Genomic DNA, 27,609 nt, shown 5'->3' with positions numbered 1-27,609 from the left:
TTGTCCCTTTACTTGAAACTAGTGGTTTTGTTTACCATCAACACTTGATGCTTTTCTTGATTTCTACCTTTGTTGATTTCAGCATCACAAAGAGCTTGAAATTGTTTCTGTTATCCCTTGCATATTATAGTTCATCACGAAGTTCTACTAACTTGGTGATGGTGACTAGAGAATTATGTCAATCACTATTTTATATGGAAGATTAACTCCCACTTGATTCAAGCGATTGTAGTACCCAGACAATCTGAGCACATGCTCACTGCTTGAGCTATTCTCCTCCATCTTTTAGCTATAGAACTTGTTGGAGACTTCATATCTCTCAACTCGGGTATTTGCTTGAAATATTAACTTCAACTCCTGGAACATCTCATATGGTCCATGACGTTCAAAACATCTTTGAAGTCCCGATTCTAAGCCGTTTAAGCATGGTGCACTAAACTATCAAGTAGTCATCATATTGAGCTAGCCAAATGTTCATAACATCTGCATCTGCTCCTGCAATAGGTTTGTCACCTAGCGGTGCATCAAAGACATAATTCTTCTGCGCAGCAATGAGGATAAACCTCAGATCACGGATCCAATCCGCATCATTTCTACTAACATCTTTCAACTTAATTTTCTCTAGGAACATATCAAAAATAAAACAGCGGAGCTAAACGTGAGCTATTGATCTACAACATAGATATGCTAATACTACCAGGACTAAGTTCATGATAAATTAAAGTTCAATTAATCATATTACTTAAGAACTCCCACTTAGACAGACATCCCTCTAATCTTCTAAGTGATCACGTGATCCATATCAACTAAACCATGTCCGATCATCACGTGAGATGGAGTAGTTTTAATGGTGAAGATCACTATGTTGATCATATCTACTATATGATTCACGCTCGACCTTTCGGTCTCCGTGTTCCGAGGCCATATCTGTTATATGCTAGGCTCGTCAAGTTTAACCAGAGTATTCCACGTATGCAACTATTTTGCACCCGTTGTATTTGAACGTAGAGCCTATCACACCCGATCATCACGTGGTGTCTCAGCACGAAGAACTTTCGCAACGGTGCATACTCAGGGAGAACACTTATACTTTGATAATTTTAGTGAGGGATCATCTTATAATGCTACCGTCAATCAAAGCAAGATAAGATGCATAAAAGATAAACATCACATGCAATCAATATAAGTGATATGATATGGCCATCATCATCTTGTACTTGTGATCTCCATCTCCGAAGTACCGTCATGATCACCATCATCACCGGCGTGACACCTTGATCTCCATCGTAGCATCATTGTCGTCTCGCCAATCTTATGCTTCCACGACTATCGCTACCGCTTAGTGATAAAGTAAAGCATTACAGCGCGATTGCATTGCATACAATAAAGTGACAACCATATGGCTCCTGCCAGTTGCCGATAACTTGGTTACAAAACATGATCATCTCATACAATAAAATTTAGCATCATGTCTTGACCATATCACATCACAACATGCCCTGCAAAAACAAGTTAGACGTCCTCTACTTTGTTGTTGCAAGTTTTACGTGGCTGCTACGGGCTTAGCAAGAACTGTTCTTACCTACGCATCAAAACCACAACGATAGTTTGTCAAGTTGGTGCTGTTTTAACCTTCGCAAGGACCGGGCGTAGCCACACTCGGTTCAACTAAAGTTGGAGAAACCGACACCCGCCAGCCACCTGTGTGAAAAGCACGTCGGTAGAACCAGTCTCGCGTAAGTGTACGCGTAATGTCGGTCCGGGCCGCTTCATCCAACAATACCGCCGAACCAAAGTATGACATGCTGGTAAGCAGTATAACTTATATCGCCCACAACTCACTTGTGTTCTACTCGTGCATAACATCAACGCATAAAACCTAGGCTTGGATGCCACTGTTGGGGAACGTAGTAATTTCAAAAATTTCCTACGCACACGCAAGATCATGGTGATGCATAGCAACGAGAGGGGACAGTGTTGTCTACGTACCCTCGTAGACCGGAAGCGGAAGCGTTAGCACAATGCGGTTGATGTAGTCGTACGTCTTCACGGCCCGACCGATCAAGCACCGAAACTACGGCACCTCCGAATTCTAGCACACGGTCAGCTCGATGACGATCCCAGGACTCCGATCCAGCAGAATGTCGGGGAAGAGTTCCGTCAGCACGACGGCGTGGTGACGATCTTGATGTTCTACCGTCGCAGGGCTTCGCCTAAGCACGGCTACAATAAATATTATCAAGGATTATGGTGGAGGAGGGAACCGCACACGGCTAATAGATCTCAAGGATCAATTGTTGTGTCTTTGGGGTGCCCCCTGCACCTGTACATAAAGGAGCAAGGGAGGAGGAGGCCGGCCCTAGGAGGGGGCACGCCAAGTGTGAAGTCCTACTAGGACTCCCTAGTCCTAGTAGGATTCCACCTCCCATATGGAATAGGAAAAGAGGAAGGGAAAAGGAGAAGGAAGGAAGGGGGCGCCACCCTTTCCTAGTCCAATTCGGACCAGACCAAGGGGAAGGGTGCGGCCACCCTTGAGGCCCCTTTCCTTCTTTCCCGTATGGCCCAATAAGGCCCAATACGTATTCATGTAACTCTCCGGTACTCCGAAAAATACCCGAATCACTCGGAACCTTTCCGATGTCCGAATATAGTCGTCCAATATATCGATCTTTATGTCTCGACCATTTCGAGACTCCTCGTCATGTCCCCGATCTCATCCGGGACTCAGAACTCCTTCGGTACATCAAAACTCATAAACTCATAATATAACTGTCATCAAAACCTTAAGCGTGCGGACCCTACGGGTTCGAGAACAATGTAGACATGACCGAGACACGTCTCCGGTCAATAACCAATAGCGGAACCTGGATGCTCATATTGGCTCCCACATATTCTACGAAGATCTTTATCGGTCAGACCGCATAACAATATACGTTGTTCCCTTTGTCATCGGTATGTTACTTGCCCAAGATTCGATCGTCGCTATCTCAATACCTAGTTCAATCACGTTACCGGCAAGCCTCTTTACTCATTCCGTAATACATCATCCTGCAACTAACTCATTAGTTGCAGTGCTTGCAAGGCTTAAGTGATGTGCATTACCGAGAGGGCCCATAGATACCTCTTCGACAATCGGAGTGACAAATCCTAATCTCGAAATGCGCCAACCCAACAAGTACCTTCGGAGACACCTGTAGAGCACCTTTATAATCACCCAGTTACGTTGTGACGTTTGGTGGCACACAAAGTGTTCCTCCGGTAAACGGGAGTTGCATAATCTCATAGTCATAGGAACATGTATAAGTCATGAAAAAAGCAATAGCAACAAACTAAACGATCAAGTGCTATGCTAACGGAGTGGGTCAAGTCAATCACATCATTCTCCTAATGATGTGATCCCATTAATCAAATGACAACTCATGTCTATGGTTAGGAAACACAACCATCTTTGATCAACGAGCTAGTCAAGTAGAGGCATACTAGTGACACTCTGTTTGTCTATGTATTCACACATGTATTATGTTTCCGGTTAAAACAATTCTAGCATGAATAATAAATATTTATCATGATATAAGGAAATAAATAATAGCTTTATTATTGCCTCTAGGGCATATTTCCTTCAGAGACAACTCTCCGGTCAATAACCAACAGCGGGATCTGGATACCCACGTTGGCTCCCACATTCTCCACGATGATCTCATCGGATGAACCACGATGTCAAGGATTTAAGCAATCCCGTATACAATTCCATTTGTCTAGCGGTATAGTACTTGCCCGAGATTCGATCGTTGGTATCCCGATACCTTGTTCAATCTCGTTACCGGCAAGTCTCTTTACTCATTCCGTAACACATCATCCCGTTATCAACTCCTTGGTCACATTGTGCACATTATGATGATGTCCTACCGAGTGGGCCCAGAGATACCTCTTCGTTTACACGGAGTGACAAATCCCAGTCTCGATTCGTGCCAACCCAACAGACACTTTCGGAGATACCTGTAGTGTACCTTTATAGCCACCCAGTTACGTTGTGACGTTTGGCACACCCAAAGCACTCCTACGGTATCCGAGAGTTGCACAATCTCATGGTCTAAGGAAATGATACTTGACATTAGAAAAGCTTTAGTATACGAACTACATGATCTTGTGCTAGGCTTAGGATTGGGTCTTGTCCATCACATCATTCTCCTAATGATGTGATCCCGTTATCAACGACATCCAATGTCCATGGTCAGGAAACTGTAACCATCTATTGATCAACGAGCTAGTCAACTAGAGGCTTACTATCAATACAATTCTAGCATGGATAATAAACGATTATCATGAACAATGAAATATAATAATAATAATAACTAATTTATTATTGCCTCTAGGGCATATTTCCAACAGTCTCCCACTTGCACTAGAGTCAATAATCTAGTTCACATCGCCATGTGATTAACACTCACAGGTCACATCGCCATGTGACCAACATCCAAAGAGTTTACTAGAGTCACTAATCTAGTTCACATCACTATGTGATTAATACTCAATGAGTTCTGGGTGTGATCATGTTATGCTTGTGAGAGAGGTTGTAGTCAACGGGTCTTGCCATATTCAGATCCCTATGTATTTCGCAAAACTTTATGTCATATCGTAGATGCTGCTACCATGTTCCACTTGGAGTTATTCCAAATTGTTGCTCCATTATACGTATCCAGTATCTCTACTCAGAGCTATCCAGATATGTGTTAAGCTTGCATCGCCGTAACTCTTTACGTCGAACTCTTTATCACCTCCATAACTGAGAAACATTTCCTTATTCCTCTAAGGATAATTTTGACCGCTATCTGGTGATCCACTCCTAGATCACCTTTGTACCCTCTTGCTAGACTTGTGGCAAGGCACACATCTGGTGCGGTACTCAGCATGGCATACCGTATAGAGCCTATGACAAAAGCATAGGGGACGACCTTCGTCCTTCCTCTTTCTTCTGCCGTGGTCAATCTTCGAGTCTTACTCAACTTCACGCCTTACAACTCAGGTAAGAACCCCTTCTTTGACAGATCTATTTTGAACTCCTTCAAAAACATGTCAAGGTGTGTGTTCTTTGAAAGTATCATCAGGCGTCTTGATCTATTTCTATAGATCTTGATGCCCAATATGTAAGAAGCTTTATCCGGGTCTTCCTTTGAAAAACACCCTTCAAACAACCGTTTATGCTTTCCAGAAATTCTACATTATTTCGGATCAACAATATGTCATCCACATATACTTATCAGAAATGTTGTAGTGCTCCCACTCACTTTCTTGTAAATACAAGTTTCTAACAAACATTGTATAAACCTAAAAGCTTTGATCACTCCATCAAAGCATACATTCTGATTCCGAGATGCTTGCTCTAGTCCATAGAAGGATTGCTGGAGCCAGCATGCCTTTTAGCATCTTTAGGATCGACAAAACCTTTTATTGCATCACATACAACTTTTTCTTACGAAAACTCGTTTTGACATCCATCTGTCAGATGCAAACATGATTTCGACGGACTTAAGCATCGCTACGGGTGAGAAATTCTCATCGTAGTCAACTCGTTGAACTTGTGAAAAGAATCTTTCCCATAAGTCGAGCTTCATAGACGGTAACATTACCGCCCACGCCCGTCTTCTTCTTATAGATCCATTTATCTCAATGGCTTTCCGATCATCGGGCAAGTCCACCAAAGTCCATACTTTGTTCTGATACATGGATCCTATCTCAGATTTCATGGCTTCTAACCATTTGTCGGAATACGGGCCCACCAACGCTTCTCCATAGCTCGTAGGTTCATTGTTGTCTAACAACATGATATTTAAGACAGGATTACCGTACCACTCAGGAGTAGTACATATCCTTGTCGACCTATGAGGTTCAATAGCAACTTGATCCGAAGCTTCATGATCACTATCATTAACTTCCTCTTCAACAGACATAGGCACCACAGAAAACATCTTTTTGTGGTGCATCACTCTCTGGTTGAAGTAAAGGTTCGACAACCTCATCAAGTTCTATCTTCCTCCCACTCAATTCTTTCGAGAGAAACTCCTTCTCGAGAAAGGACCCGTTCTTAGCGACAAACAATTTGCCCTCGGATCTGAGATAGAAGGTATACCCATCTGTCACCTTTGGGTATCCTATGAAGATGTGTTTGTCCGCTTTGGGTTCGAGCTTCTCCGGCTGAAGCCTTAAGCATCGCAGCCCCAAACATTAAGAAGTGACAACTATGGTTTCTTGCCAAACCAATGTTCACACGACGTCATTTCAACGGACTTAAATGGTATCCTATCTAAAGTGAATGCAGCTGTCTCTAACGCATAACCTCAAAATGAAAATGGTAGATTGGTAAGAGACATCATAGATCGCACCATATCTCATAGGGTTCGATTACGACGTCCGGACACACCATTACCTTGTGGTGTTCCAGGTGGCTTCAACTGTGAAACGATTCCACAATGTCTTAAGTGTTTGCCAAACTCATAACTCAGAAATTCTCATTGATCAGATCGTAGGAATTTGATCTTCTTGTTATGATGATTCTTAACTTCACTCTGAAATCGCTTAAACTTTTCAAATGTTTCAGACTTGTGCTTCATTAAGTAAATATACCTATATCTACTCAAATCATCAGTGAAGATGAGAAAATAGCGATATCCACCACACGCTTCAATTCTCATTGGATCACACGCATCAGCATGTATGATTTCCAACAAGTCACTTGCCCGTTTCATTGTACCTGAAAACGGGGTCTTAGTCATCCTGCCCATGAGGCATGGCTCGCATGTGTCAAGCGATTCAAAATCAAGTGACTCCAAACATCCATCGATATGGAGTTTCTTCATGCATCTTACGCCAATATGACCTAAGCGGCAGTGCCACAAGAAAGTGGTACTATCATTATTAACTCTACATCTTTTGGCGTGAACATGTGTATTACCACGACCGAGATTCAATGAACCATTCACATAGGGTGCATGACCATGAAAGGTATTATTCATGTAAACAGAATAACCATTATTCTCTAATTTAAATGAATAACCGTATTGCAATGAACATGATCTAATCATATTCATGCTCAACGTAGACACCTGATAACATTTATCTAGGTTCAATACTAATCCCGAAGGCAGATGGAGCGTGCGATGGTGATCTCATCAACTTTGGAAACACTTCCAACACACATCGTCACCTCGCCCTTAGCCAGTCTCCGTTTAGTCCGTAGCTTTTGCTTCAAGTCACCAATAATAGCAACTGAACCGGTATCCAATACCCAGGTGCTACCAGGAGTACTAGTGAGGTACACATTAATAACACGTATATACTTTGTTGAAGTTGCCAGCCTTCTTATCTACCATGCATTTGGGGTAATTCCGCTACCAGTGACCGTTCCCCTTACAATAGAAGCACTTAGTCTCGGGTTTGGGTTCAACCTTGGGTTCCTTCACTGGAGCGGCAACTGGTTTGCCATCCATGAAGTTTCCCTTCTAGCCCTTGCCCTTCTTGAAACCAGTGGTCTTGTTAAACCATCAACACTTGATGCTCCTTCTTGATTTCTACCTTTTGCGGTCTTAAGCACCGCGAACAGCTCCGGGATCAACTCCATCCCTTGCATGTCATAGTTCATCACGAAGATCTAGTAGCTTAGTGATAGTGGCTAGAGAACTCTATCAATCACTATCTTATCTGGAAGTTTAACTCCCACTTGATTTAAGTGATTGTAGCACCCAGACATTCTGAGCACATGCTCACTAGCTGAGCTATTCTCCTCCATCTTGTTGGCAAAAGAACTTGTCAGAGGTCTCACACCTCTCAACACGGGCATGAGCCTGAAATCCCAATTTCAGCTCTTGGAACATCTCATATGTTCTATGGCGTTCAAAACGTCATTGGAATCCCGATTCTAAGCCGTAAAGTATGGTGCACTAAACTATCAAGTAGTCATCAGGATGTGTCTGTCAGGTGTTCACAACATCCACAGACGACGTTGTAGGGGTTTGCACATCGAGCGGTGCATCAAAGACGTAAGCCTTCTGTGTAGCAGTGAGGACACTCCTCGGACTACGGACCTAGTCCGCATCATTGCTTACAATATCTTTCAACTTAATCTTTCTCTAGGAACGTATTGAAACAGGGAGCTACAACGTGAGCTATTTATCTACAACATATTTGCAAAGACAATTTAGACTATGTTCATGATAATTGAGTTCATCTAATCAAATTATTTAATGAACTCCCACTCAGATAGACATCCCTCTAGTCATCTAAGTGAAACATGATCCGAATCGACTAGGCCGTGTCCGATCATCACGTGAGACGGACTAGTCATCAACGGTGAACATCTCATGTTGATCGTATCTTCTATACGACTCATGTTCGACCTTTCGGTCTTCCGTGTTCCGAGGCCATGTCTGTACATGCTAGGCTCGTCAAGTCAACCTAAGTGTTTCGCATGTGTCCCGAGGCCATGTCTGTACATGCTAGGCTCGTCAACACCCGTTGTATTCGAACGTTAGAATCTATCACACCCGATCATCACGTGGTGCTTCGAAACAACGAACCTTCGCAACGGTGCACAGTTAGGGGGAACACTTTTCTTGAAATTTTAGTGAGGGATCATCTTATTTAGGCTACCGTCGTTCTAAGCAAATAAGATGTAAAACATGATAAACATCACATGCAATCAAATAGTGACATGATATGGCCAATATCATTTTGCTCCTTTTGATCTCCATCTTCGGGGCTCCATGATCATCGTTGTCACCGGCATGACACCATGATCTCCATCATCGTGTCTTCTTGAAGTTGTCTCGTCATCTATTACTTCTACTACTATGGCTAATGCTTTAGCAATAAAGTAAGTAATTACATGACGTTTATGTTGACACGCGGGTCATAAATAAATTAAGACAACTCCTATGGCTCCTGCCGGTTGTCATACTCATCGACATGCAAGTCGTGATTCCTATTACAAGAACATGATCAATCTCATACATCACATATATCATTCATCACATCCTTTTGGCCATATCACATCACAAGGCATATGCTGCAAAAACAAGTTAGACGTCCTCTAATTGTTGTTGCAAGTTTTTACGTGGCTGCTATAGGTTTCTAGCAAGAACGTTTCTTACCTACGCGAAAACCACAACGCGATATGCCAATTTCTATTTTACCCTTCATAAGGACCCTTTTCATCGAATCCGATCCGACTAAAGTGGGAGAGACAGACACCCGCTAGCCACCTTATGCAACTAGTGCATGTCAGTCGGTGGAACCAGTCTCACGTAAGCGTACGTGTAAGGTCGGTCCGGGCCGCTTCATCCCACGATGCCGCCGAATCAAGATAAGACTAGTAACCGTAAGTAAATTGAAAATATCGACGCCCACAACTGCTTTGTGTTCTACTTGTGCATAGAAACTACGCATAGACCTAGCTCATGATGCCACTGTTGGGGATCGTAGCAGAAATTTAAAATTTTCTACGCATCACCAAGATCAATCTATGGAGTAATCTAGCAACGAGGGGAAGGAGAGTGCATCTACATACCCTTGTAGATCGCTAAGCGGAAGCGTTGCAAGAACACGGATGAAGGAGTCGTACTCGTAGCGATTCAGACCGCGGTTGATTCCGATCTAAGCGCCGAACCACGGCGCCTCCATGTTCAACACACGTGCAGCCCGGTGACGTCTCCTACGCCTTGATCCAGCAAGGGGAGAAGGAGAGGTTGGGGAAGACTCCATCCAGCAGCAGCACGACGGCGTGGTGGTGGTGGAGGAGCGCGAAACTCCAGCAGGGCTTCACCAAGCACTACGAGAGACGAGGAGGGAGAGAGGTAGGGCTGCGCCAAGAGGGAGATGATCTCGTGTATGTTGCAGCCCCCAATACCTCAAGTATATATAGGGGAAGGGGAGGGGCTGCGCCCCCATCTAGGGTTCCCTCCAAAGGGGTGGCGGCAGCCCCAAAACCCATCTAGGGTTGCGGCCAAGGGGGGAGAGAGAGGAGGCGCACCTAGGGTGGGCCTTAAGGCCCATCTGCCCTAGGGTTTGCCCCCTCCCCTCTAGGAGGCACCTTGGGCCTTGGTGGGAGGTGCCCCAGCCCACCTAGGAGCTGGTCCCTTTCCACTATTGGCCCATGTAGGCCTCCGGGGCTGGTGGCCCCTCCCGGTGGACCCCCGGACCCCTCCGGTGGTCCCGGTACACTATCAGTGATGCCCGGAACACTTCCGGTGGCCAAAACCATACTTCCTATATATTAATCTTTACCTCCGGACCATTCCGGAACTCCTCGTGACGTCCGGGATCTCATTCGGGAGTCCGAACAACATTCGGTAACCGCGTACATACTTTCCCTATAACCCTAGCGTCATCGAACCTTAAGTGTGTAGACCCTACGGGTTCGGGAGTCATGCAGACATGGCCGAGACAACTCTCCGGTCAATAACCAACAACGGGATCTGGATACCCATGTTGGCTCCCACATGCTCCACGATGATCTCATCGGATGAACCACGATGTCAAGGATTTAATCAATCCCGTATACAATTCCGTTTGTCTAGCGGTATAGTACTTGCCCAAGATTCGATCGTCGGTATCCTGATACCTTGTTCAATCTCGTTATCGGCAAGTCTCTTTACTCGTTCCGTAACACATCATCCCGTGATCAACTCCTTGGTCACATTGTGCACATTATGATGATGTCCTACCGAGTGGGCCCAGAGATACCTCTCCGTTTACACGGAGTGACAAATCCCTATCTCGATTCGTGCCAACCCAACAGACACTTTCGGAGATACCTGTAGTGTACCTTTATAGCCACCCAGTTACGTTGTGACATTTGGCACACCCAAAGCACTCCTATGGTATCCGGGAGTTGCACAATCTCATGGTCTAAGGAAATGATACTTGACATTAGAAAAGCTTTAGCATACGAACTACACGATCTTGTGCTAGGCTTAGGATTGGGTCTTGTCCATCACATCATTCTCCTAATGATGTGATCCCGTTATCAACGACATCCAATGTCCATGGTCAGGAAACTGTAACCATCTATTGATCAACGAGCTAGTCAACTAGAGGCTTACTAGGGACATGGTGTTGTCTATGTATCCACACATGTATCTGAGTTTCCTGTCAATACAATTCTAGCATGGATAATAAACCATTATCATGAACAATGAAATATAATAATAATAACTAATTTATTATTGCCTCTAGGGCATATTTCCAACAAGAGGGACTCTGATTCACGGTTGCGGATGACTATGTCGGAGTAGGATGTGAAATGCTTGTGTTCGTGGAACCAAATGTGAATGTTGTTCTAAAATGTTGTGCCCTTTTGCTCGGTGCCATGGATCGGATCGAGGCTAGTGGCCAACCATAGATCACACAACACCTCGTCCTCCCGCATGTTGAAGCTTTCTCCTTTATCCTTCTTCTTCGGATTGTCGCTTGTATCATCTAGATCATCGTCCTCCCCCTCCCCTCCCCTCCTCCCCCTCCTCCTGCTGCTGTTCGGCGACCCAATGCTGCTCTTGTTGTGTGCCCATGCCGGCCTATGTGTAGGACTGTTGTGTGCCTGTCTGGGTGTAGGACTGCTACTGCTGGTAGTTGCCGGACGAGGTGGGATCCGAGTCTTCCGCCCGCCCATCCTCATAGCCACATCCTCCTTCTTCGCCTCCATTGTGGATGATGTCGAGCATGTCCCTGTCCGGGTCGTCGTACGCTAGATCCGCCACTCTAGGCATTGCCACGAACAGCGGGTGGGCACCCATCCGCTCCCTGTCTGCCGTCCGCGTCCGGACAAGCCGCGGTGAAAATACATAGAGAAGATCGGCGCTTCATTTACGTCGACGATGTAAAGCACAGTCCCCCGCGGGGGTTCCAAGGTCATTGGCGGCGTAGAAGTACGGAGTATTGTAGTGCTCCGGCCATAGCGTCGTTTGTACTGTGGGCTCGCCCGTCTAGGCAGCACGCCCTCCTCCGCGACGTCCGCCACGACCACCGCCACCACACCACCACCGCGCCCACCGGCGGGCATCCGCTTCTTGAGGTTCTCCTGCTTTTCTACCTTCGCCTTCATGTGTCAAGTTTGCCCCGGAGCAGAGCTTATCTTCTGGGCGAGCGTGATGCTTGGATCCTTTGTCACCTCCGCCACCTCCATCTCCGACCTGTTCTTCTTTGGTTCCATTGGTCAGCGACGGAAGGAGATGGTGAGAGAAAAGGACGGGAATTGGGTGAAGAGCGTCGGGGGATGGAAAAGAGGAGTGGAGGATTTTGATGTGAAAACAGTGCGGTTGCTGAAAAGCGCGGACTCCGCCTTTCTTTTGGGTGGGCCAGGGTGGTCAGAGTTTGACGTTTAGTATGTTCGGACTCCCGCAAAACCCTCCATGTTTGGTTCATCCTTGCGGGGAAATCATAATCCGGACATCGCCGCGAACCGATATGCGGGCGGTTTGAGAGTTGGCGTTGAAGATGGCCCTGATCTGTAGCAGGCAAGGTCGCCGGGGAGGGCCCGGGTTCGTATAGCAGCAGTGCACGCTGAATAAAGCGCAAAGCACCTGATCCTTGTACTTGAAGGGAAAAGGAGGCTTCTGTATCCATTGCTTGAGTCGCCCGTACGGCACCATGTATGAGGCAACACCGTTTGCATGCGTCAAGTGTGGTCGATTCTGCAATGATCCGGCTCTCAGACTCTCCACGCACATTAAGACCGCCCGCCCGGCCACAAGCACCTTTTCTGAAGCCTTCCAGCGGCAGCATTATTGTTAACTAGCACGCACATGTTGTGCATTTTTGTTACGGTGGTCGTACCACGTTCATGCATTTGCAGAGGGAGGCTTGTGTTGATCATTTTCAACCGTGCAATGAAATCCCTAACGAAAAACAAAGCATGCATGCATTTGCAGAGGGAGGCTTGTGTTGATCAGTTTCAACCGTGCAATGAAATCCCTGACGAAAAACAAAGCATGCATGCATCTTCAGACTTCAGTTTCATCACGAGTTGCACGCTTGCGTCGCGTTGCTGGCATCGTACGTAGTAGTACTTGTCATGTTCATCAGTTTTCTGTTTTTGCCAGGCCGGTTGGTGCGTCGAGAAGGACACACCCCATAAAAAGTTGCACGACGACGACGTCGATGTATACATGCTGGGTGAGTCATCGTTTGTATGCAACTATTGTACCGCCCGGACAGTGCAGTGCCAAGTCTACCTAGCTTGCGGATTAAGAGAAACTTCAATCCATTTCGCAAAAAAAGAGCAACTACAATCCAGCGACCCATTTTGTCCGTTTGGATCATCCGGACATAAAACTTGGCCCAATGGGACGATCCAAACGGACGCGCGTGTCCGCCTGCTGTCCATCTGTTATCTGACTTGACCCAAACTTGGCCCAAATATGGGCTACAAATGGGTATGAACGGGCAGAAGCGGACGCTCCCGTCGACCACTCTTGTCCGCTCGTGTCCGCCCTGGTCCCATGTCTCAGCGACTACACGAGTTGGGCATCTACCTCCACAACCGCCGCAACAAAGAGCGAGGCCACCGGCGGGGACGTCGCAGCGCTCACCGGCGCAGGCCGCCACCTCCTGCAGCGGAGCAGCCGGCGCTGGCGTTGGAGCTCATGGGGCGGCAAGATCTTATGGCGGAGCGAGCCCCTGACTTTGGCGCCGGCAAGATCCTACAATGGCGCGATGGGGGTAGGAGGGCTCGAGGGGGTGCCCACCGGCGAGGAGGAGCAGAGGGGCGATGCGAGAGGTGTTGGAATATTTGTATAGAGATAGAGTTGTATAGAGAGAGAACTTCTCCTGTTTAAACCTGTATCTCCTCTCTATCTCTTCTTCTGTTCCAAACTCTACCGGTCGATCTCTGTCGATCGTTTTCTTGTTGTAAGCCACGGCAATGCCCATATAAATACAAGTGCGGCCTGAGGGAGCCACACGTGAGGGGGAGTGTTGACGTATAATGTGCTGCCTAGTCTCCTCCATCAGATCGGTCTTTTGGTTGCATTGGCTAGAGCATGCACTTCTACATGGTAATCAGAGCGACTTCTTCCTAAGATCAAAAGGAGATCGCATCTAGACAAGCCGTTCTTCAACCTATCGCCATGACTACTGCTTCCACCACCTCCAGCACCATCAGTGCCCTTGCCACGTCCCTTGCGTCCACCTCCACCTTCGCCCCTTCCTCCTCCTCCACCGCATCCTTTACCACGTCCCTTGGATCACCCCCAGGAGAAGCTTATGAGGAACAACTACCTCATGTGGAAGGCCATCGTGCTGCCTCAAATCAAAGGCGCACAGATGGGCCACCACCTTGATCTGGCGAGCCAGGCGCCACCGGAAACCCTCACCATCACCAAGGATGGGAAGGAGGAGCAGATCGCCAATTTTGCCCGAGTTCTCTGGTATGCACAACAGCAACAGGTTCAGAGCTTTCTGATGGGTTCTCTGTCTCGCGAGATTCTTGCACAGGTGGTTACCCTTCAGACACCGGCGGAGGTGTGGGCGGCGATCGAAGCTATGTTTGCTGCCCAAACCGAAGCACAGGCGATCAATACTCGGATGGAACTCACAAACCTCAAGAAGGGTAACATGTCCATGTCAGAGTACTTAGCCAAGATCAAGATGCTCATGGATGAGATCGCCTGCACCGGAGCTGCCATGTCCAGAGGCGAGATCGTCTCCCAAGTTCTGGCCGGCCTCGACCTCGACTACAACCCGGTCGTGTAGGCGCTTGCTGTGCGGGTTGAACCCGTGACCGTCCAGGAGCTATACACGCAGCTTCTCAGTTTTGACGCACGTCTCAATCTTCTCCATGGGATGAACGTGCGCCAGTCTTCAGCTAACGCTACCTCGTGTGGCCGTGGTACTGGCCGTGGGCGCGATCAGGGAAGGAACTGTTGGAAATATGCCCTAGAGGCAATAATAAAAGCATTATTATTATATTTCCTTGTTCATGATAATTGTCTTTATTCATGCTATAATTGTGTTATCCGGAAATCGTAATACATGTGTGAATAACAGACACCAACATGTCCCTAGTGAGCCTCTAGTTGACTAGCTCGTTGATCAACAGATAGTCATGGTTTCCTGACTATGGACACTGGATGTCATTGATAACGAGATCACATCATTGGGAGAATGATGTGATGGACAAGACCCAATCCTAAACATAGCACAAGATCGTATAGTTCGTTTGCTAGAGTTTTCCAATGTCAAAGTATCTTTTCCTTAGACCATGAGATCGTGTAACTCCCGGATACCGTAGGAGTGCTTTGGGTATGCCAAACGTCACAACGTAACTGGGTGACTATAAAGGTAGACTACGGGTATCTCCGAAAGTGTCTGTTGGGTGACATGGATCAAGACTGGGATTTGTCACTCCGTATGACGGAGAGGTATCACTGGGCCCACTCGGTAATGCATCATCATAATGAGCTCAGAGTGACCAAGTGTCTGGTCACGGGATCATGCATTACGGTACGAGTAAAGTGACTTGCCGGTAACGAGATTGAACGAGGTATTGGGATACCGACGATCGAATCTCGGGCAAGTAACATATCGATAGACAAAGGGAATAGCGTACGGGATTGATTGAATCCTCGACATCGTGGTTCATCCGATGAGATCATCGTGGAGCATGTGGGAGCCAACATGGGTATCCAGATCCCGCTGTTGGTTATTGACCGGAGAGTCGTCTCGGTCATGTCTGCTTGTCTCCCGAACCCGTAGGGTCTACACACTTAAGGTTCGGTGACGCTAGGGTTATGAAGATATGTATATGCAGAAACCCGAATGTTGTTCGGAGTCCCGGATGAGATCCCGGACGTCACGAGGAGTTCCGGAATGGTCCGGAGGTAAAGAATTATATATAGGAAGTGCTATTTCGGGCATCGGGACAAGTTTCGGGGTTATCGGTATTGTACCGGGACCACCGGAAGGGTCCCGGGGGTCCACCGGGTGGGGCCACCTGTCCCGGGGGGCCACATGGGCTGTAGGGGGTGCGCCTTGGCCTAGATGGGCCAAGGGCACCAGCCCCTATAGGCCCATGCGCCTAGGGTTTCCACCATGGAAGAGTCCATGTGGTGGAAGGCACCCCTAGGTGCCTTGGGGGGGAGGGAAACCTCCCCTTGGCCGCCGCCCCCCCTAGTAGATCTCATCTACTAGGGCCGGCGCCCCCCCTGGCACCCCTATATATAGTGGGGGGGAGAGGAGGGATTTCACACCAGCCCCTGGCGCCTCCATCTCCCCCCGTTACGTCTCTCCCTCGTAGTCTCGGCGAAGCCCTGCTGCTGTGACGCCCTGCATCCACCACCACGCCGTCGTGCTGCTGGATCTTCATCAACCTCTCCTCCCCCCTTGCTGGATCAAGAAGGAGGAGACGTCTCCCGTCCCGTACGTGTGTTGAACGCGGAGGTGCCGTCCGTTCGGCGCTGGTCATCGGTGATTTGGATCACGTCGAGTACGACTACATCATCACCGTTCTTTTGAACGCTTCCGTGCGCGATCTACAAAGGTATGTAGATGCATCTAATCACTCGTTGCTAGATGAACTCCTAGATGATCTTGGTGAAACGAGTAGGAAAATTTTTGTTTTCTGCAACGTTCCCCAACAGTGGCATCATGAGCTAGGTCTATGCGTAGTTCTTCTTGCGCGAGTAGAACACAATTTGTTGTGGGCGTAGATTTGTCAACTTTCTTGCCGTTACTAGTCCTTTCTTGCTTCAGCGGTATTGTGGGATGAAGCGGCCCGGACCAACCTTACACGTACGCTTACGTGAGACCGGTTCCACCGACTAACATGCACTAGTTGCATAAGGTGGCTGGCGGGTGTCTGTCTCTCTCACTTTAGTTGGAGCGGAATCGATGAACAGGGTCCTTATGAAGGGTAAATAGAAGTTGACAAATCACGTTGTGGCTTTAACGTAGGTAAGAAAACGTTCTTGCTAGAACCCTAATTCAGCCACGTAAAACTTGCAACAACAATTAGAGGACGTCTAACTTGTTTTTGCAGCAAGTGGTTTGTGATATGATATGGCCAAAGTTGTGATGAATGATGAATGATCTATATGTGATGTATGAGATGTTCATGCTATTGTAATAGGATTCACGACTTGCATGTCGATGAGTATGACAACCGGCAGGAGCCATAGGAGTTGTCTTTATTCTTTTTATGACCTGCGTGTCATCGAGAAACGCCATGTAAATTACTTTACTTTATTGCTAAACGCGTTAGCCATAGTAGTAGAAGTAATAGTTGGCGAGCAACTTCATGGAGACACGATGATGGAGATCATGATGATGGAGATCATGGTGTCAAGCCGGTGACAAGATGATCATGGAGCCCCAAGATGGAGATCAAAGGAGCTATGTGATATTGGCCATATCATGTCACGTTTATTATTTGATTGCATGTGATGTTTATCATGTTTTGCATCTTGTTTACTTAGAACGACGGTAGTAAATAAGATGATCCCTCACAATAAATTCAAGAAGTGTTCCCCCTAACTGTGCACCGTTGCGACAGTTCGCTGTTTCAAAACACCACGTGATGATCGGGTGTTTTATTCAGACGTTCACATACAACGGGTGTAAGACAGATTTACACATGCAAACACTTAGGTTGACTTGACGAGCCTAGCATGTACAGACATGGCCTCGGAACACAGAAGACCGAAAGGTCGAGCATGAGTCGTATAGAAGATACGATCAACATGAAGATGTTCACCGATGTTGACTAGTCCGTCTCACGTGATGATCGGACACGGTCTAGTTAAACTCGGATCATGTAATACTTAGATGACTGGAGGGATGTCTAATCTAAGTGGGAGTTCATTAATAATTTGATTAGTTGAACTTAATTATCATGAACTTAGTCTAAATATTTTACAATATGTCTTGTAGATTAAATGGCCAACGTAGTCCTCAACTTCAACGCGTTCCTAGAGAAAACCAAGCTGAAAGACGATGGCAGCAACTATACGGACTGGGTCCGGAACCTGAGGATCATCCTCATAGCTGCCAAGAAAGATTATGTCCTACAAGCACCGCTTGGTGACGCACCCGTTCTCCCTGCAGAACAAGATGTTATGAACGCTTGGCAGGCACGTTCCGATGACTACTCCCTCGTTCAGTGCGGCATGCTTTACAGCCTAGAGCCGGGGCTCCAAAAGCGTTTTGAGAGACATGGAGCATATGAGATGTTCGAAGAGCTGAAAATGGTTTTCCAAGCTCATGCCCGGGTCGAGAGATATGAAGTCTCCGACAAATTCTTCAGCTGTAAGATGGAGGAAAACAGTTCTGTCAGTGAGCACATACTCACTATGTCTGGGTTGCATAACCGCTTGACTCAGCTGGGAGTTAATCTCCCGGATGATGCGGTCATTGACAGAATCCTCCAGTCGCTTCCACCAAGCTACAAGAGCTTTGTGATGAACTTCAATATGCAGGGGATGGAAAAGACCATTCCTGAAGTATTTGCTATGCTGAAATCAGCAGAGGTAGAAGTCAGGAAGGAACATCAAGTGTTGATGGTCAATAAAACCACTAAGTTCAAGAAAGGCAAGGGTAAAAAGAACTTCAAGAAGGACGGCAAGGAGGTTGCCGCGCCCGGCAAGCAAGCTGCCGGGAAGAAGCCAAAGAATGGACCCAAGCCCGAGACTGAGTGCTTTTATTGCAAGGGAAGCGGTCACTGGAAGCGGAACTGCCCTAAGTACTTAGCGGATAAGAAGGCCGGCAAAACAAAAGGTATATGTGATATACATGTAATTGATGTGTACCTTACTAGTGCCCGTAGTAGCTCCTGGGTATTTGATACCGGTGCAGTTGCTCACATTTGTAACTCAAAGCAGGGGCTGCGGAATAAGCGGAAACTGGCAAAGGACGAGGTGACGATGCGCGTCGGGAATGGTTCCAAGGTCAATGTGATCGCCGTCGGCACGCTACCTCTGCATCTCCCTTCGGGATTAGTTTTAAACCTTAATAATTGTTATTTAGTGCCAGCTTTGAGCATGAACATTGTATCGGGATCTCGTTTAATTCGAGATGGCTACTCTTTTAAATCTGAGAATAATGGTTGTTCCATTTTTATGAGAGATATGTTTTATGGTCATGCTCCTATGGTGAATGGTTTATTCTTTATGAATCTCGAACGTGATGCTACACATGTTCATAATGTGAGTACCAAAAGAAGTAAGGTTGATAATGATAGTCCCACATACCTGTGGCACTGCCGCCTTGGTCACATAGGTGTCAAACGCATGAAGAAGCTCCATGCTGATGGACTTTTAGAGTCTCTTGATTATGAATCATTTGACACGTGCGAACCATGCCTTATGGGTAAAATGACCAAGACTCCGTTCTCAGGAACAATGGAGCGAGCAACCGACTTATTGGAAATCATACATACTGATGTGTGCGGTCCAATGAGTGTTGAGGCTCGCGGTGGCTATCGTTATGTTCTCACCCTCACTGATGATTTAAGTAGGTATGGGTATATCTACTTAATGAAACACAAGTCTGAAACCTTTGAAAAGTTCAAGGAATTTCAGAGTGAGGTTGAAAATCAACGTGACAGGAAAATCAAGTTTCTACGATCAGATCGTGGAGGAGAATACTTGAGTCACGAGTTTGGCACACACTTAAGAAAATGTGGAATAGTTTCACAACTCACGCCGCCTGGAACACCTCAGCGTAATGGTGTGTCCGAACGTCGTAATCGCACTCTATTAGATATGGTGCGATCTATGATGTCTCTTACCGATTTACCGCTATCCTTTTGGGGCTATGCTTTAGAGACTGCCGCATTCACTTTAAATAGGGCTCCGTCGAAATCCGTTGAGACGACACCGTATGAATTATGGTTTGGGAAGAAACCTAAGCTGTCGTTTCTAAAAGTTTGGGGATGCGATGCTTATGTCAAGAAACTTCAACCTGAAAAGCTCGAACCCAAGTCGGAAAAATGCGTCTTCATAGGATACCCAAAAGAAACTATTGGGTACACCTTCTACCTCAGATCCGAAGGCAAGATCTTTGTTGCCAAGAATGGGTCCTTTCTGGAGAAAGAGTTTCTCTCGAAAGAAGTAAGTGGGAGGAAAGTAGAGCTTGATGAAGTATTACCTCTTGAACCGGAAAATGGCGCAACTCAAGAAAATGTTCCTGAGGTGCCTGCACCGACTAGAGAGGAAGTTAATGACAATGATCAAGATACTTCTGATCAAGCCCCTACTGAAATTCGAAGGTCCACAAGGACACGTTCCGCACCAGAGTGGTACGGCAACCCTGTCTTGGAAATCATGCTGTTAGACAACGGTGAACCTTCGAACTATGAAGAAGCGATGGCGGGCCCGGATTCCGACAAATGGCTAGAAGCCATGAAATCCGAGATAGGATCCATGTATGAAAACAAAGTATGGACTTTGACTGACTTGCCCGTTGAGCGGCGAGCCATAGAAAATAAATGGATCTTTAAGAGGAAGACAGACGCGGATGGTAATGTGACCATCTATAAAGCTCGGCTTGTCGCTAAGGGTTATCGACAAGTTCAAGGGGTTGACTACGATGAGACTTTCTCACCGGTAGCGAAGCTGAAGTCCGTCCGAATCATGTTAGCAATTGCCGCATTCTATGATTACGAAATATGGCAAATGGACGTCAAAACGGCATTCCTTAATGGTTTCCTTAAGGAAGAATTGTATATGATGCAGCCGGAAGGTTTTGTCGATCCTAAGAATGCTGACAAAGTGTGCAAGCTCCAACGCTCGATTTATGGGCTGGTGCAAGCATCTCGGAGTTGGAACATTCGCTTTGATGAGATGATCAAAGCGTTTGGGTTTACACAGACTTATGGAGAAGCCTGCGTTTACAAGAAAGTGAGTGGGAGCTCTGTAGCATTTCTCATATTATATGTAGATGACATACTTTTGATGGGAAATGATATAGAACTCTTGGACAGCATCAAGGCCTACTTGAATAAAAGTTTTTCAATGAAGGACCTTGGAGAAGCTGCTTATATATTAGGCATCAAAATCTATAGAGATAGATCGAGACGCCTCATAGGTCTTTCACAAAGCACATACCTTGATAAGATATTGAAGAAGTTCAATATGGATCAATCCAAGAAGGGGTTCTTGCCTGTGTTACAAGGTATGAAATTGAGCTCAGCTCAATGTCCGACCACGGCAGAAGATATAGAAGAGATGAGCGTCATCCCCTATGCCTCAGCCATAGGTTCTATTATGTATGCCATGCTGTGTACCAGACCTGATGTTAACCTTGCCGTCAGTTTGGTAGGAAGGTACCAAAGTAATCCCGGCAAGGAACACTGGACAGCGGTCAAGAATATCCTGAAGTACCTGAAAAGGACTAAGGAAATGTTTCTCGTTTATGGAGGTGACGAAGAGCTCGTCGTAAAGGGTTACGTCGACGCTAGCTTCGACACAGATCTGGATGACTCTAAGTCACAAACCGGATACGTGTATATTTTGAATGGTGGGGCAGTAAGCTGGTGCAGTTGCAAGCAAAGCGTCGTGGCGGGATCTACATGTGAAGCGGAGTACATGGCAGCCTCGGAGGCAGCACATGAAGCAATATGGGTGAAGGAGTTCATCACCGACCTAGGAGTCATACCCAATGCGTCGGGGCCGATCAAGCTCTTCTGTGACAACACTGGAGCTATTGCACTTGCCAAGGAGCCCAGGTTTCACAAGAAGACAAGGCACATCAAGCGTCGCTTCAACTCCATTCGTGAAAATGTTCAAGATGGAGACATAGAGATTTGTAAAGTACATACGGACCTGAATATAGCAGATCCGTTGACTAAACCTCTCCCTAGAGCAAAACATGATCAACACCAGAATTCCATGGGTGTTCGATTCATCACAATGTAACTAGATTATTGACTCTAGTGCAAGTGGGAGACTGTTGGAAATATGCCCTAGAGGCAATAATAAAAGCATTATTATTATATTTCCTTGTTCATGATAATTGTCTTTATTCATGCTATAATTGTGTTATCCGGAAATCGTAATACATGTGTGAATAACAGACACCAACATGTCCCTAGTGAGCCTCTAGTTGACTAGCTCGTTGATCAACAGATAGTCATGGTTTCCTGACTATGGACACTGGATGTCATTGATAACGAGATCACATCATTGGGAGAATGATGTGATGGACAAGACCCAATCCTAAACATAGCACAAGATCGTATAGTTCGTTTGCTAGAGTTTTCCAATGTCAAAGTATCTTTTCCTTAGACCATGAGATCGTGTAACTCCCGGATACCGTAGGAGTGCTTTGGGTATGCCAAACGTCACAACGTAACTGGGTGACTATAAAGGTAGACTACGGGTATCTCCGAAAGTGTCTGTTGGGTGACATGGATCAAGACTGGGATTTGTCACTCCGTATGACGGAGAGGTATCACTGGGCCCACTCGGTAATGCATCATCATAATGAGCTCAGAGTGACCAAGTGTCTGGTCACGGGATCATGCATTACGGTACGAGTAAAGTGACTTGCCGGTAACGAGATTGAACGAGGTATTGGGATACCGACGATCGAATCTCGGGCAAGTAACATATCGATAGACAAAGGGAATAGCGTACGGGATTGATTGAATCCTCGACATCGTGGTTCATCCGATGAGATCATCGTGGAGCATGTGGGAGCCAACATGGGTATCCAGATCCCGCTGTTGGTTATTGACCGGAGAGTCGTCTCGGTCATGTCTGCTTGTCTCCCGAACCCGTAGGGTCTACACACTTAAGGTTCGGTGACGCTAGGGTTATGAAGATATGTATATGCAGAAACCCGAATGTTGTTCGGAGTCCCGGATGAGATCCCGGACGTCACGAGGAGTTCCGGAATGGTCCGGAGGTAAAGAATTATATATAGGAAGTGCTATTTCGGGCATCGGGACAAGTTTCGGGGTTATCGGTATTGTACCGGGACCACCGGAAGGGTCCCGGGGGTCCACCGGGTGGGGCCACCTGTCCCGGGGGGCCACATGGGCTGTAGGGGGTGCGCCTTGGCCTAGATGGGCCAAGGGCACCAGCCCCTATAGGCCCATGCGCCTAGGGTTTCCACCATGGAAGAGTCCATGTGGTGGAAGGCACCCCTAGGTGCCTTGGGGGGGAGGGAAACCTCCCCTTGGCCGCCGCCCCCCCTAGTAGATCTCATCTACTAGGGCCGGCGCCCCCCCTGGCACCCCTATATATAGTGGGGGGAGAGGAGGGATTTCACACCAGCCCCTGGCGCCTCCATCTCCCCCCGTTACGTCTCTCCCTCGTAGTCTCGGCGAAGCCCTGCTGCTGTGACGCCCTGCATCCACCACCATGCCGTCGTGCTGCTGGATCTTCATCAACCTCTCCTCCCCCCTTGCTGGATCAAGAAGGAGGAGACATCTCCCGTCCCGTACGTGTGTTGAACGCGGAGGTGCCGTCCGTTCGGCGCTGGTCATCGGTGATTTGGATCACGTCGAGTACGACTACATCATCACCATTCTTTTGAACGCTTCCGTGCGCGACCTACAAAGGTATGTAGATGCATCTAATCACTCGTTGCTAGATGAACTCCTAGATGATCTTGGTGAAACGAGTAGGAAAAATTTTGTTTTCTGCAACGTTCCCCAACAGGAACCACAACAACAGCAGCGGTGGTAGCGGGCGCGGCCGCGGCAGCGGACCAGGCGCTCGATCCAGCGGGGGCGGCTACACTAGCACCAACGCTCCTGCCTGTTCTGGAGGGGGTGGCTTCAACAAAAATCACACCTCCTCTGGACCTTCCTCAAGCAACCGTGTTCGGTGTCAATTGTGAAAGAAACCGGGCCATGAGGTCATGGACTGTTGGCATCGTTATGATGAAGACTACGTTCCTGACGCCCGTCATGTCTCTGCTGCAATCAGAGAGCAAGGAGGAGATGGCACGGTCTGGTACGCCGATTCAGGGGCCACTGATCATGTCACCAACGAGCTTGAAAAACTCTCCATGAGGGAGAGATATCTCGGCAACGATCAAATTCACACCGCAAGCGGTGGAGGTATGGATATTTGTCACATTGGTCAAGCATCTATTAATTCCCCTACTCTTAAACATGATCTTATTCTAAAAGATGTCCTTCATGTTCCACAAGCCGACAAAAACCTAGCATCCATGTCTCGTTTATCTGCCGATAATAATGTTTTCTTTGAAACTCATCCAACATATTTTTTCATCAAGGATCGGGCAACGAGGGAGCTCATTCATCACGGTAGATGCATTGGAGACTTGTATCCCATCACATCCGGAGCACTTAGTCGAAAGAGTCGTCATCAAGTTTACTCCGTCATCAAGCCCTCCTTGGCGAGATGGCATCAAAGATTAGGACATCCTTCTTCGATCATAGTCAAGCTAGTAGTGAATAAAGGCAATCTTCCATTGTCATCCAGTCAAAATATTGAGTCTGTTTGTGATGCTTGTCAGTGTGGAAAGAGTCATCAACTCCCTTATCCTAAGTCAAATAGTGTGTCCCGTGCTCCATTGGAACTTATTTTTAGTGATGTATGGGGCCATGCAAGAGATTCTTTTGAAAGAAAAAAATATTATGTTAGCTTTATTGATGACTTTAGCAAATTCACTTGGATATATTTGCTTAAGTTTAAATCTGAAGTTCTTTCCATCTTCCAAGAATTTTAGAAACTTGTTGAGCGTCAATTCAATAGAAAGATTATTGCAGTCCAAAGTGACTGGGGAGGAGAGTATGAGAAACTCAACTCTTTCTTTCGTGACATTGGTATTAGTCATCATGTCTCTTGCCCTCATGCTCATCAGCAGAATGGCTCCGCCGAGCGTAAACATCGCCACATTGTCAAAGTAGGCCTATCCCTTCTAGCTCATGCATCCATGCCCTTAAAATATTGGGACGAAGCCTTCATTGCTGCCACTTATCTTATAAATCGTCTTCCCAACAAAGTAATTGGTCATATTACTCCTTTGGAAAAATTGTTTCATCAAAAACCAGATTATAACTCCTTGAGAATTTTTGGGTGTGCTTGCTACCCTAATCTTCATCCATATAATCATCACAAACTTGAGTTTCATTCAACTCAATGTGTGTTTCTTCGTTATAGTAACCTTCACAAAGGATACAAGTGTCTTGAACTCTCTACTGGACGAATCTATATTTCTCGTGATGTTATATTTGATGAAACGATATTCCCTTTTGAAAAACTTCATCCAAATGCCGGAGCTCTTCTTCGTGCAGAAATTGCACTTCTTCCGGAATATGTGTCTAGTCCAGATCATGGGGGTGGGTTAAATAGTGCTGATCATGTGACTAATCCTAAAGAAAATATGGTTTTTGATGGTAAAAGTGCAGCTTCAGGGCGTGATTTTATGCAAAGAGATGCAGCCAAAACTATCACGGGATCCTAGGAAGATTTGGGCGGCAGCAGCACAGGATCCGAGGAAAATCCCCGTGTCAGGCTTGGCGCGCGATCCCAGGCGATTCCCTCCGTGTCGCATGCGCTAGCCGACGACAGCCCAGGCAGCATGGGCCAGCCTAGCCAAACCGGCGCAGGCCAGTGCCGCTCCCCGAGCGCCACGCGTGCGACTGATGGGCTGGTGGCCGACCAGGAGACAGGCACGGGGCCCAGCACCAACGTCTCGCCCCGCGCATCCGAGGAGACAGCCAGCGAGGGTGACACGCGGCGCGGCTCCACTGGAGCGTTGATCGCGAAGGAGATCCCTGTCGCCTCGGATCTGGAGCGGTCTGTCGCGGATGATCCAGATCGGTCTGGCGCAACGGATCCGGCCGGATCTTCTGTGGTTGCAAATTCTTCTGGTGAGTCTGATGCGCCAGGTGTTCCACTTCGACACATGAGGTCTCGGTCTGGTATTGTTAAGAAGAAAGAATACACTGATGGCACTATAAGGTATGATAAAATTAAACGTGCTTTTCTTACTAGTATGGGTGAACCAACTCATTTGCATGATGCACTTGCTTGTAAAGAATGGAAAAAGGCTATGGATGTTGAATATGAAGCACTTATGAAAAACAAAACTTGGCGTCTAGTACCACCAACAAAGGGCATCAATGTCATAGATTGCAAGTGGGTATACAAGATCAAGAGAAAATCTGATGGAAGCATAGACAGATATAAGGCAAGGTTAGTTGCGAAAGGTTTCAAGCAGAGATTTGGTATTGATTATGATGATACTTTTAGTCCTGTTGTTAAAGCAGCTACAACTCGACTTGTGCTATCTGTTGCAGTTTCCAAGGGTTGGAGTTTAAGGCAATTAGATGTTCAGAACGCGTTTCTTCATGGTGTTCTGGAAGAAGAGGTTTTTATGCGGCAACCACCAGGTTATGAGAACAAAAATTTACCTCATTTTGTTTGCAAGTTAGATAAGGCTTTATAAGGTTTGAAACAGGCCCCAAGAGCCTGGTACTCAAGGTTGAGCACTCAGTTACAACAACTTGGGTTTACACCATCTAAGGCAGATACCTCATTGTTTTTCTATAAGGAAATGTCATTATCTATATTTTAGTATATGTTGATGACATTATTGTTGCTAGTTCAAGTTCAGATGCTACCACTTGTTTGCTTAAGGATTTAAAGATGGAGTTTGCTCTTAAGGATCTAGGAGATCTTCATTATTTTCTTGGCATAGAGGTCAAACAGATAAGAGATGGTATACTTCTTTCACAAGAGAAATATGCTCATGACATACTCAAGAGAGTAGGGTTGGAAAACTGCAAACCTGTAAGTACACCAATCTCAACCTCAGAAAAACTCACAGTTGATAGTGGAGAGGCACTTGGACCTGAGGATGCAACAAACTATAGAAGTGTTGTGGGTGCATTACAATATTTAACTCTTACACGTCCTGATATTTCTTACTCTGTAAACAAAGTGTGTCAATATTTGCATGCACCTACTACCCCTCATTGGACTTCAGTTAAAAGAATTGTAAGGTATCTGAAGTTCTCAGAAGGACTTGGACTGAGAATTGTCAAGTCTTCGTCTATGCTTGTGACTGCTTATTCAGATGCAGATTGGGCAGGATGTCCTGATGATAGAAGGTCTACAGGTGGATTTGCTGTTTTTCTGGGAACAAATCTTATATCATGGAGTGCAAGGAAACAAGCTACAGTTTCAAGGTCAAGTACTGAGGCAGAGTATAAGGCTCTAGCAAATGCCACAGCTGAAGTCATGTGGATTCAAACATTGCTTTATGAGCTCGGAATTAAGACTCCACAAGCTGCAAGATTATGGTGTGATAATATTGGTGCAACCTATCTTTCAGCTAATCCTGTTTTTCATGCACGTACTAAACATATTGAGGTTGATTTTCACTTCGCCAGAGAAAGAGTAGCTCGCAAACTGCTTGACATACAGTTTATACCCACTGGTGATCAATTGGCTGATGGCTTTACAAAACCTCTCACTATGAGGAGACTTGATGAGTTTAAGTTCACTCTCAACCTTGGAATAGCATAGGTTTAGATTGAGGGGGAGTGTTGGAATATTTGTATAGAGATAGAGTTGTATAGAGAGAGAACTTCTCCCGTTTAAACCTGTATCTCCTCTCTATCTCTTCTTCTGTTCCAAACTCTAC

The 27,609-nt window shown here is 46.5% G+C and overlaps 1 pseudogene; it reads left to right on the top strand.

Moving 5' to 3' along the window:
• The first annotated feature begins 14,669 nt into the window (after positions 1–14,669).
• Positions 14,670–14,806, top strand: LOC123072782 (uncharacterized; annotated as a pseudogene).
• Positions 14,807–27,609: the final 12,803 nt, after the last annotated feature.

This window comes from Triticum aestivum, chromosome 1A (genome assembly GCF_018294505.1).
Source record: "Triticum aestivum cultivar Chinese Spring chromosome 1A, IWGSC CS RefSeq v2.1, whole genome shotgun sequence".
NCBI classification, from domain to species: Eukaryota; Viridiplantae; Streptophyta; class Magnoliopsida; order Poales; family Poaceae; genus Triticum; species Triticum aestivum.
Note: the sequence above shows the minus strand (reverse complement) of the source record. Positions and strands in the feature narration are given on the sequence as shown.